The sequence below is a fragment of the Pungitius pungitius genome, chromosome 10 (assembly GCF_949316345.1).
Source record: "Pungitius pungitius chromosome 10, fPunPun2.1, whole genome shotgun sequence".
Taxonomy (NCBI): Eukaryota; Metazoa; Chordata; class Actinopteri; order Perciformes; family Gasterosteidae; genus Pungitius; species Pungitius pungitius.
In genome coordinates, this window is record NC_084909.1 from 271,358 (window position 1) to 284,790 (window position 13,433).

At 45.6% G+C, this 13,433-nt stretch overlaps 1 protein-coding gene across 1 annotated transcript in view; it reads left to right on the plus strand.

Moving 5' to 3' along the window:
* Positions 1-13,433, plus strand: part of thsd7ba (thrombospondin, type I, domain containing 7Ba) — a 101,834-nt gene that overhangs the window by 11,380 nt on the left and 77,021 nt on the right. Inside the window, exon 2 of the mRNA XM_037488499.2 lies at positions 9,275-9,582. The gene's annotated coding sequence lies outside the window, so the exon portion shown is untranslated. The remainder of the gene's footprint in view (positions 1-9,274; positions 9,583-13,433) is intronic.

Genomic DNA, 13,433 nt, shown 5'->3' on the forward strand with positions numbered 1-13,433 from the left:
GTGGGCCTGCGTGTAATTACCTTCTCCAGGCCTCCTGGTGAAGTGGCAGATAAGGTGTGAGCATTGTTGGGGGACCTGGGGAAACCCTGTCTGCACAAACAAATTGTTTCACATTTTTCATGTTAATTGCACTGTCAGGATTTGGGGTTGCTTTGCATCATAAGCACAATGTTCCAAGGTGACCGTGGATGCTGTAAAAGACTTCATGTTTTATGATGACTTTTATGTTGATTGTTTGATAGAAATCCTTTTCTTTGTTATTTGTTCTCATCTCTCATTTCTCACCGTAATGCTGAAACAGTATTGGGCGGAATCTGTGACTGCTTTAAACCTCGCTTTGTTCTCCCAACTACCCTCCAAATGATGGGGTTTGCTGGGACAATTGAAGCAAAAAGTCTATTTAGAAGTCGACATCAGGATCACCCGCTCAAATGATTATAAATAAATGCAATTGAAAAGAATCCCTGCATTGCTTTAACGTAAACTTTGAGCACCCATTAGTTGATAGCATAGCCACTAATCTGATTATATTTATTATATATTTCCCACTCTACCTCACGCACACTGTGAGAGCCTCGTGGCGTTCGGGTCACGGTTCTCGCTCCTCCGTCCGGGGCTCAATGCAGCACAGAGTGAATTTAGTATCCCCCTGTGCAAAGGTGTATCTGATTGGTAGATCAAATTTCTCCCCCCGGTCTGGGACTCTCATTGAATTACCGCCGCACGGGGCCCAGCAGCTGTTCCCTCTGGTCGCAGCAGGCCGCCGTCGTTAATTGAAGCGTAATGGGCTCAGCGGCGGGGGAAGGTCACGACGGAGCGCTCTGCCGACGCACAGCGCTCCGTCATGACCGATACGCCTGGAGACTTTAGGGTGGGGTGACGGGCCGACAGGTTTCACACGCCAGCCGCTCTTTAATGTCCACGGAGGCTTTGCCAAAAAGGTCAGGTAGGATTGCTGTTAGTTAGGGTTAGGGTTGGGGTTCCGTTGTTAGGGTTGGATCGTGGTTCCGTTGTTAGGTTTGGATCGTGGTTCCGTTGTTAGGGTTGGATCGTGGTTCCGTTGTCAGGGTTGGATCGTGGTTCCGTTGTTAGGTTTAGATCGTGGTTCCGTTGTTAGGTTTAGATCGTGGTTCCGTTGTTAGGGTTGGATCGTGGTTCCGTTGTTAGGGTTGGATCGTGGTTCCGTTGTGTTAACACAACAAAATGTGGATATATTTAATGTCTGTTTTTATCCTCGTACAATCACCAAAGAATCATTTCCTTGATGCGGCCTCAGGTTCCCCAGCTGGAGACGGTACTCGGTGCTCCATTCACTGTAGGGCGCGTTATTGAAGTCCACATCTGTATCCTCTTTGAGCCGTGTCATGAAGCAAGGAGGAAGGTGCGCTGAGGCAATAGCATAGACGCCCTCCATGTTTCATGTGTTTTCCGAGACTCAAACATGAACTCGAGGACTATTTGAGAGCTCAGCGAGTCTGACGAGCACAATGACGCCTGAACACGCGGACGCCATTACAGGCATTGTTTGGCTGTCGGATAGGGGGTTTTGTTCCTGTCTCATTGGCATTCGGGCCCTCTTTGTACGACAAGAGTCGATTGCATCAAAGAGCCTTTGATTTGGGGGTTGTATGGCGGAGCAAAGGCTGTGAAAGATGTTCGCCTTGGTGGGTGGGTGGGTAGGGGTGGGGGGGCTGGTCAGATACTTTGACTTTGAGCCTGATTCTTATGAGAGATGGTTCACGAATGTAAGTCAACGGGAGTTACCTCCACGTTGTCTTTTGCCATTGACCTCTTGACTTCCTATTTCAAAGACAGCCTCTGGCTTTCAAGTCATCTTTTGTGGAATTCACTCATGAAAGGTCGCAGTACAAATAATGCACTATTTGCTTAGTCAAGAAAGTGTGGCTTTAAGGTGTAACTGATGTATAATCAATTGTTTTGATTCTTATGGTCAATACATTACGAAGATAATTTCATGTCCCATCCCCATGACATGTTAGTTAAGTAAAATACAAAATTGAAGGTCATTTTAAAGTAGAAAGTCCAATCAATCACTTCCACAAAAACTGTTCCATTGTTTGCATTCTTCCAGCATCGTAGCAGATTCCACCGATGTTCCGTCCTAGCGGAGAGACGCTTGATTTTTCTGTGATATTCCATTTCTGCCTTTCATGCTCTGACTTTGCAGCACGGATTAACTCGTTGAGAAAAGAAAGCTTCCTCTGCGTGTCTTATTCCATTTTTCACATGTGTCTCTGTGGCAAATACAATGGGGACTATTTTGGTAACACTGAGTGAGAAAAGAATTACTGTCGGTTTGCTAAATCCTAATAGATCTCAGGTTGTTCTCAGGTTATTCTTCATTTTCCGTGATGTGCTGGTTCCAGCTGCATGAAGCATGAAGGCACAACGTTACGATACCGCATAGTTGAAGGACCATATGTTTCTTTAATATTCATTAACACAAGGTTATCTGACTTGAATACGCCACCCGATCCGTCAACTTGAGATCTGTTACATGTTTTATGAGTAAGGCCACAAGCAGTAGTTCTTAAAAAATATGTCATTCAACGTTAGTACACGAGAACTAAGCACATTTTTGTGTTATTTTTTGAACATTATTGTTTCCATTTGAACAATGGACAATTTTTTGTGGCGCTCATATATTTCTGCACTAGACGTGCAGAGCTGCCCTGATTTCCAGCATAATTGTGAGTTTTGAGTAGGAAAAAGAGGTTGACAGCTGCCTGTCAACCTCTCGACTGGTAGAAGATCGAACCGGTCCGGACTACAAAGAGAACAAACTTCTTCTGAGCATTTGTTCCATCTGGTAAACTGAGACGTATCGTGAGGATATTCTCTTCATGTTCGGAGCTAAATGCTACTCAAACACATCTTTTCTTTTTCTACAGCATGACAAATTTGTAAACTTTTACTTGCCAAGAATATTCAGCTCCTGCAGGCGTATCAGCATGTGATTGTTACATGCTGTCACTTGTTTGGTTTTATTAACACATAATCCAGCTCCCAACGGATTCCTGTATTTTGTGCGGGAGGTCGGGTCTAATACCTGGAGAATAATTGCACAATAACCTACAGGTTCTTTTGTTTGGTGCTTGCATAATTCAAGGCCAGTACAGCTTGTATTTTATAACATTATCCTTTAATTCCTATTTTTACCCAAATAATTATCCTTATTCAATTATATTCTGACAGCCAACATATTAAAGAACCAAGTTTTGGTAATGTCTTCAAAGGCTGTCTGGAATTCCCCAGAATACTGCCGTAATCCACTTTTTGCTTTAGTTATAAAAACAACCTAATAATAAATAGGACATTCAAAATGTTACTAGTGCCACACAATGCAAATGCACCCAATGGGGAGATGGCTTGGTAGATTCTAACTACAATACAAAGGGGGAAACCCCTCACATTTTGCACCAAGTTGCCTTTCTCTATTGACTTTGTTCCTTTGGAGCTGCTGATGAGGGGACTTTGTTCTGATTGTCACAGGGAGAGATTAAGAAGCCTTAGTGCTGCTAGCTGCGCGTTGGGATAATAATCTACAATGTTATATAACGATTATTCTGCTCTTCTCTTTTTACTGAATAATTCTGTTTCCTCATAGCCCGAGGTGAATGGGAACCACTGCAGTAGAATACACATAACCCATTTCAGCAATGAAAAGCACAGTCTAGCTACCGTCTGCTATTTAAAGCCCCTCGTGTTTATGGAATCTCCCAAACAGTCGCACTACATAGGTTTGTATATGGAAGGACTGACTAACCAAAACTATTGAAATCCCCAAAACATCAAGCGTGGTGATCACAAAAAGAGGTTTCAATACATTTTGACCTTGGCTTTGACCTTGTTTGAGGCTGCAGAAGCTTAATCAAAATCATCATCCGCTCATTATGTCGTCGCCTGTGTTGCAGTGGGAGCGTGAGCAGCCCGCCACTCGAAAGGCGCCACCCTCCCCTGTCGTCATTGTGTTGCCATCATTCAAAGCCTAATCTCCAAAAAGTATTGTGTGTTTTTTCTAAAGCCTGCAAAGGAGGGAAGACAATTCCCACCAAACGCTCAACCAAGAGCCTAATTGCAGCTGCCAAAACACTGTCTTGTGTACTCGAGACGAGGAGGCACTTATTCCCTTTCATGTTACACCCTTCATAAACATCCGCGGTGTGAGGGACAAATTGCGTCACCTCCATTTCCTGCTCATCAGCTTTGTTTAGGGTCAACACATTTGAGTGACACCAGCGATGCTAATGGCGCCGCTGTGTTTGCACGCGGCTGCGTGTGAGATGCGACACTGACATTTCTCCACGGCGCCACCACTCATCACACACACCGTAGATTTGTGCACCACGGAGAGGATTAAACAGCGCTTTAGAAACCCAGTAAAGGGGGCCGGCCTCTGAGAGTAGTGCCCCGATCCCGATCCACACTGGCAGGAGGAACTGGATCGATGGAAGGTCAAGGTGTAAAGCCCTGAAACACCCACCAATCAATACAGGAAGACGCTCATCTGAGTGCCCGTCCTGCACCTGGAGCAACAATCCCCGAACGCTCCGGCCTGCGCCTCGCCGTCCTCGCCGTCCTCGCCGTCCTCGCCGTCCTCGCCGTCCTCGCCGTCCTCGCCGTCCTCGCCGTCCTCGCCGTCCTCGCCCCTCTCTCTCGGTCCGTGGCTGCACTCGGATAATCCGGGCGGCTGCAGGCTCGTGGCGGGCGTCCTCCATTGTCCCCGAGCCCTTATCTCCCTGCACAATACCGAGCAGCACAAAGCGCCAACTGGTTTCCCCTCACCCCTCAAAATGTGAACTTTGAGCTCTGAGGCAGTGGAGCTCAGACCGCCCGATTAGCAGGGAGGTGTGTGTGTGTGTGTGTGTGTGTGTGTGTGTGTGTGTGTGTGTGTGTGTGTGTCATGGATTGGAGTTTGATGGCTGGAAAAAAAAAATCTAATCAAAAGCAACATTTTGGCGGTTGCCCTTGGCTTCTGCCAACGATCTTTTTAATTCCCTAAAACCAAGAAAATAAATCACTGTGAATGTCTGCGTGTATCCATCTGATCAACTGTCTTCACTTGATATAAGACTTGTGCTTTTTGCTCTAATCCCCAACACAGTTTCAGATAACGACACACACACACACACACACACACACACACACACACACACACATAGGTGTCTTTCAGCACGTTAATAAGCAATAGGTCATTGCATAGCAATTGGTTCATTGTTTCCAGTATGTAGATAGCACAGCACGAGACAGAAACATAGCTGTGCGAGGGTGGCTTGTTAGTGCTGCTTGCAGTGCTGATGGGTCTGTAAAGGTCGCTGAATAAAGTGAACATAATGTTCTGACATTTGGAACTGAGAGACTGCATGAGACAATAATAATGTTTCTGATCACGTGAAAAAAAGAGAAAAAAAGAGGAAAGTGTTAGTTCTGACTTCAAGTCTGCGCTTGTGCTACCGTTTTAGCCCCCATCGACTCTCTGGTTGACCTCTTACGGACTTCTTGACAGACGCTCTATTTCCAAAAAATATCCTTGACGTGCCTTGATCTAGAAATTCTGCTTTTAAAGATAAAAATGCACACATTGATTATGCAAAGCCTCGTTAGAAGTGGCTGAGGGGAATTGAGTCATAAAGTAGTTTTTCTTTTACTGTTATTGTCAGACTGCGGCACATTGCATGGAAAAAAGTCCAAGTTAGTTTGAGCAGATAAAAGCTGTGTTGTTAGTTATTGGTGTTGAACAGCAGCTACACAGTCTAGGACGCCTTCTTCAAACATGCTAGAATTTTGGTTCCACTCTTCGGGGTGAAGAGCTCACAGCGTGACCACTTATTGCAAGAACTGTTCATTTAACCGTTGCTCCTCCACATTTCCCCCCTCTATTAGGTCTTGTGGGAGGTTTCGGGTATTTCTGGACCACTTCTGAAAGGCTAGTGAAGCAGCCCCCCCCCACCCCCTCCCCATGCACGCACACATAAATACACCCCACCCTGCATAAATAGATACGCATTTTCTTATTTTCCAGACAAACACTCTGGGCTTCAGGGTCCCTGCAACCGCTGACCCGTGTTATCAGGCCGCCTTCAGCAAGCGTGCCCCCCCCCCCCCCCCCTCTTTGGGTGACAATCACCTCTATTTCCTCAGCAGTCAAGACTTTGCTCGGCCCGGTCCCATGTGACCAGGATTACAGCGAGCGTTAATTATACATTTCTTCTCTTCATAATGAACGGAGGTGGAGAAGTGGAGGCCAGGTGGAGCAACCACACAAGACAGATCCCATTAGCCAGGAACCGTTTGTTTCTCCTTCTCCTTCATTCTGGGGTTGTTGTGGAATCATTTCCAGGCTCCTGCTGCACAGACATTTGTTTGTTGGGGGGGGGGTTTGTGTGTCTGCTCCAAATCCTTTTTTTTTGTTGCTCTATTTCTGCAGAGAGAAAAGCTTCTCAAGGGGTTGCTTTTGTTTTCACTGAAGATGAATTACCTGAAACATTAACAATTAACCTTGTACGGGACATGTCTTTGCACCGAAATAAACGCATCCGGCATTTACGCTTTTTTTCCCCTTCTGAGATCTGTGTCTTAATCTTGTTGATCATCTTCTCATCAATAACAACGAACACATGCCTGTCATTGTGTAGGCTGTCTGCAGTTGTTCTGCCTTAACATGTCAGCTGATATATTTATTAAAAAAAGACTTTTTTTAGTCATTCATCTTTATTTGGGCCTTTCACGTTAAGGCACCTTGGGTGCATAGTTCTGTGGTGTCTCCCAGTCAGATATTAGATTTTAACGGGTTGAGCAGCATAGTGCGGACGAGCTTTGCCTGGTTTCACTTTTTCTTTCACTGGATCTTAATCACTCGCCAAGAAATATTGGAGATGAGATGATTTGGGAATTTGCTAATTGTTCGTTGAATTAAAAATACACTCAGGTGAAGTGAATTACTGATTTGCTCTCTGTAATAGTATTTGACGAAACTAATTTGATTAAGAGATTCGCTGAAGCTTATCCATATTTAAATATTCTGGGGCCAGATATTTGCCGTTTTTTTCATCCTGTCTGATCACATTCGCCTTGTAATGAATCACGTGCTTCTGGGACAGCTAACAGGACCATTCAACTTCCAGCCCAAAAGGGTTTTTTCTTTCTTTTTATTTATAATTATTTCCAAATAAGAGAGGGAGAAAGAAAGCATTACAATATAGGGCTTAAAAATGCTTTAAACCAACTCAAACCGAGTCCCCATTTGAGTGGGGGGGGCGTCGAATGGCTTCCTCTAACTGATCTGATCAGTGCCGTGACCCCGTCAGCTTGCTTAACTACTGATGCCCGGCACGCGCAGGACGCGGCGTGCGGCGTGCAGCGAGCGGTAAACATGCAGTTGATTGAGGTCGCGACCCCCCCGGACCGACCCGACTACTGTACCTCGTTCTGCCAGAGCCAGCCGCATTCACGCTCAGACGTCGCCTCTCTGGAAGGATTGCATCCAATGTGTGGCTTGTTTTCGGGGGGGCAGGGGGCTCTTCGGGGCCTTTTAGTTGAGTTTGACGTTTGTCTGCTGATGCACAGCTTGTTTTAAAATGTTTCAGTCAGTGGATCGTCACAAGATTAAAGCATGAAGGAAATTCATGACGGTTCAACAATGAACTCTGGGAAATGCAAATAGAATCATTTTGACAGATGGTGATTGGCAGGAGATGGTGAAGCGCAGCATCCACCCACATGTGCAGAATCTTGTTATAATATTCTATGTCATTAATATTATGTTGTATATAATCGACATACGCCTGTTAAATAGACACTTTTTTGTCCTTCAGGCTGAAATCAACGATTTGATTATAACTTACTTAAAGTTTACTTAACAACATTCAACAAAGGAAAAAGCAAAAGGGAAGAAAAATATTCTACAATAGAATTTGTCTTTTATTACAGCCATCAGTCTCGTTGGATATGAGAAGTGTACCTTTGTCCATGCACAACAAATGTCCCGTTCCGTCCTTAGAATGAGTCCTTAGAATGAGTCCTTAGAATGAGTCCTTAGAATAAGTCCTTAGAATGAGTCCTTAGAATGAGTCCTTAGAATGAGTCCCATGCGAGACCCCTCATGCCTTTGTGTGGCTGGGCAGGCAGTTTATGCTGCTGTCTGATTGTATTTGGAGATGAGTGAGAGGTTTTTGGAATATTTAGTCTTTACAACATCATCCCCAATTCAGCGGAACAGCTGGACAAACTGACAAACCTGTTCCTGTGTGGCTTTGGTCAATTCTTACATTGTAGCCCCCTTGAAATGTGAAATTCTGTGATTTTTTAGTTTTTTTTACCACACTCTTATAACGTTGACTCATAAGTCGAGACTTCAAAAACGACCACATGGACATACATGGTGCAATAATCATTGAAAAGAAATCCACCAGAGGTGATGGAGGTCTCAGGGTGAGACTGAATGAAGATGAGATGAATTGCTTGTGTCCCTTGTTGGTTGCATGTTCACAATTGATTTTTCGCTCCACCCACCTGGAGCTCTGTTTGTCGGCTTTTATTTCGTTAGTAACCGAAGCCGAGGAGGAGAAGTGCAGCTACATGGACAACCTCATTCGAGCCACAGTGGAATGGCAAGGTCCGGGTCAGGGGGGGGGGGGTCTGGGGCTTTTCAGGAACGTGTCTAGAAAGGTCAATGAGGGACCCGAGCTGGAGGCGGTGCCAGTGGGGAAAGCGGGTCGGAGGTGCTTGGGAGAAGGAGGGCAGGAGGCGTTTAATAGAATCCGAGTTCCCTCTGGATGAGTCTCGGGAAGCCCCCCCCCCCCCCCCCCCTGCTGCTTCTCCTGGCTCACAATGCTGCTGTCAGCGTGGGACAAAGCCAGTGACTAAATCACCACTGTAAGCCTCGCAGTTTAATGTATATTTTAGAACCAACAACCACGCTTTTGCTAATACGATGCATAAGGGACGTTGCCCCCCCCCCCCCACCCGCCCCCCCACCCGCCCTCCTCCGTAGCTGCAGCAAATCTAAATTTGGGACACTTTATTTTTCATTTTTATATATGCACAGAAACTCTCTGAGATTTTTCTGCTAAGATAAGACGGAATAGAAGTCTCTATCTTTACCTCAGCGACGCATAAATAGCTGCAATGCATCATGGGAAAGGAATATAATCTCAAGAATGTCAATGTATGAGGTGTCGGATTGTACTGTGTTTTGCTGTCAAGTGTTTATATCAGTCTCTTTTTCTTTTCTCTCCCCCCCCCCCTCCCCCAGACCCTATATAGTGCCAACCTCTGTGGGAACATCAGTGGGACCGAGCCAGGGAGTTTATACCACTCAGTGCGACTGGAGGTGTGACACAGTCGCAGCGCTCTGCACACACTGATTCTCACAGGATTAAAGCCACCGCATGATGCTCCATCGTAAGGTCTGCTGCTGATTTACTGTCCCTGTCAGACTTAACATCTTTGGAGGCCTCCTCTGCCTCTACTCCTGTCTTCTGAGGAAGAACTCGTGAAAAACACCCTCCACTGCACCAACCGGATCACTCAAAGGGGATGACTGGCAGTCAGCTGGCTCAGGTAATTGCAAACCATGACGCACTTAAAGCGTCAGGTTTACAGGGTTCACCATATATGTCCCAACCAAAGGAAACGGTGACTTCATCAGAGGATGATTCAGCCACTTTACTTTGGCTCCAATGTTAATGAGCAGCACCTTGGTAACGTACCCTCTCTACCTGTTACCAGTATTTGGATCAAACGGAGGATTCATTCTCATCTGCAACCCACTACAAAGTAGACCAGAAATAACCAGAAGGGCAACAGAATCCAGGCTGCATGCTGACTGTTTACATATTGATAATGAAACATAAAGCCAACATAAAGTTATTACCGGAGACAAAGAACAGAGCGCGTTAGTGCCCGTGAGCAGGAGACGCCGCGTTGGTGCAGAACGACGCGGCGTCCAGTGCGCCGGGCCCAACCGAGTCCAACCGTGAGAAACTAAATGTATTTATCCGTATCCTCAGTCTTCAAAGGATTACATGGTACGACTGACATGACATGTTTTTCTTCATGCCCGTTTAAAAAAAAAAAAAAAGCAATCCTTCTACAGTAGCTGTGCATCACAAGTAAGGTGGAACTGTGAATAACCTGCAATTGGCCCACAAATACCTCACAATTTGCTTGGCTATGTGGTGGGCAAACTACTTCCAGCTCTGCAGTGATCATTGGCATTCGGAGGTGCACATTCGTGCAGGATGGGTGTACTTCCTGAGACACTGGGCTGTACGCTGGGTTTTCGGCTCCCGTCCAATCAGCCGTGCCAGTTTGGACAAACCTTTTTGGAACGGCAAATAGGCAGTTTGTCTCAGAGCTGTCATCATTTGTTCTGCCAACCAAATGCAGAACAGTTACAGTTCTGAATAGAATAATATTAACGGTGTTGGAAGAAATCCGGGGAAGGGATTGTTTCAGCGCTTTTCACGGTCGCTCCTTTCAATGAAAACATCTGCAAAATCTGCTGCTTTGAGGTGAAAATAAATGTGTGCATTTCATAATTTTACAAACCCTATTAAAACCTTTTACATGCGCCGCTGCATAAACAACAAAAACAACAACAAGCGGAGCAAGCTGGATGCGGCACACAAAGAGGTGTGGTACAGGTACATGGGCAGGAGATTGAAGCTGAGTGTGGACAGAATGAAATGGTTGGCTACGTGCAGAGAACTCGCCAAGAGTTTGGCATCTCTGGAGAACATAATGGGTTCAAATGCCTTTGTTTCCACTCCAGGCAGAACTGGCTGTTTTGGCTGATTTAAAGAGAGGCTGCAGGATCACACGCTGATTGTTCAGAGCCTTGGCTCGAAAAATGAAGCTTGTGCCATTCATTTCACAAAGATCTAATCAAACATTAATTACTGTGACCACCTGTGAAAGAGCGGGGCTGTGAAGTGTTCTTCATCGGTTCCCCGGTGGCGGCTGCAGGGTCCTTACTCCATGAATCCGGCACGGCGAGTCCACGAGGGACAGAGGAGCAGATTGCATTCCATCAGATCGCCGAGTGGCTGGTGGCGCGCACGGCGGCATTCGGGCCACACCGCCGCTGCGTGGTTTCCTGTGACCACGGAGAACCTGGCGTGGTTCCTCTGACCCAGATATTTAGCAGCTGAAGATTTAGCGGATAGCCTGTATTCCCAGCCCCCAACGGCAAGCCACAAGGTCCTTTTTTTAATTGAGGGAATTTGACGATTTTGTCACGTGTAACACTTTGATAATCTCCAATGTCTTTCTTTGGGAACACAATAGCTGGCAGCCCTCGTTCCTGTCCCAACAGTCAGTTGGGACGCGTCGCGCCGCTTGTCCTCATGAATAGTGGAATCCGAACAGGCTGCAGGCAGGACGGCGTGTGGGTGCAGTCAGGTGCGTCTTGCAGAGCCGTGCAGCCCGGGGGGGGGGGGGGGGGGGGGCGGCTAGGAATCGGCAACCGGGGCTTCTAACAGCGCCAGGCGTCTGCTCATTCATCCGGACACAACGTGTTCTCTGGCCATCCCAACATGCGAGGCAAAGGAAACGGTCGGGTTCATTATATTTAAAGTGGATGACTTCTTCAAATTGGAGAGAACAAGTAACCCAGAAACTATTCTTTGGGTTAATGGAATTTCAATTGAAGATTAAAAAAAAGCCCCGTCTGCCCAATAGGCCAAAGAATAAAGACGCTTGACCTCGACTAACAGGGTCAAACTCAATACTCAGTCATCAGTTGTGTAACCTGTGACCATCAAAGAGCAGAGGTACAGATGGATATATCTACATATAAATATACAGTAAATATTCATCCATCCATTATATTTAACCGCTCATCCTGTTCAGGGTCACAGGAGGCTCGATACGATCAGCTGACATGAGGCGGGCTAATACATGCATACAGGTTCTACTATATGTGGCTCTATATAAACAGTATACAGCACGTGCATATATATGTGTACGGTATGTGTTAATGATTTAAGCTCCTTATTGAGAATGTTTTGAAATATAAATCAAAGCCATACTTTATCTTACACATTTCAACTTTAAAGACCCCTTTTGAAACAAAGAGATGCAACACTTTTGACTGTAGAATAACTCATCAAACCCAGAATAAAATTGGATAGTCCATCAATAACGGAGCATCTGGCAGCCCGTTTCTGGGCTCCAAGCCATCTCCACCCAGCAATTATTTTCCATTAAAAACATTTTGCCCCCACCAAAACGCAGGAAATTCCAAATCTAATTTCCCTCAATGAAATCAAGCAAGAAATAATCAAGCATTTTCACACAGAAAATAATCTGGAATCTAACACGCCTCAGTAGTTAATCCACCATCAGATACGTGGTCATGAAGGGAACCGTACCGCCAGGTCGATGCAGTGATCTGAAACAGGAAACAGAAAAATAATCCTATGGAGGTGAAATGTTTGATGAGAGAATGTTCTCCCTAAAACACAACACATGTACGTTCCTTCCCACCTGTAAAAAAACAACAAGGATTCTCCAAGATGTTCCTGGTTTCCCTCATGCTCTTCAACCAGGAGAAAATCAACCTGAAAACATGAATCACCGGATTTGTTTATTTTTTTCTCTCAGTTGCCTTTCAGGGCTTTTCGTACAACACAATTAGAGGCCGAGTGAATCCAGGAATAATCCCGAACACTCCTAGGACATGAATCACAGTAGCAGTAGATAGGAATAAATGAGCTGCATTAAAAAGCTACTAATACCCCATATTACTCCCAGCTTAGCCTCCCCGTTCCTTCCATACATTCATCCACTTCCACCTCGGGAGGCTGCGATTTGGTGCATTTCTGACTAATTATGTTTGGTTGGTGTGGGAGGAGAGGCTCTGGTTCGTAACCCTTCACTCACTCTATTCACTAAAAAGAGAGGCCTTTATTAAGATCCCCCTTTTGCTTGGTGGATCCTCCATGATAGAAACTCACCTGGATTATAAGGTATTTCATGGAGGAAAAGAACCTCTTCATGTTCTCCCCGGCAGGCAGCGCAGACCGTGTCAAACACCGTTTATTGTTAAAGGTCAACACGGAGGGCGAGAAGGCTGCGTTTATGTTCATTTTTGGATCAAATGAAAGCACTTGAGGCCATAAGCTGCTTTGCCTAATTTATATACATTATGTTCATGGATTCCTTTCGTTCCGCGCAGCGTGATGCACGATGGTGCATAATGCTCAGTTAGAGATCGGTTCCACTCTGCGGTGGGGTACTTTGACCCAGGCTATTATCATGGTAATAACACCCGTTAATACATTGTTTTGGACACGGCCTGTGGTTCATGTGCCACAGAGCGTTGTGCCCTTTGAAAAAGAAGCTGAAAGTCCATTTCTGGGCCGCAGGTTTCAGGGGAATTATTTCAAGAATATCCGACACCTCCTTTC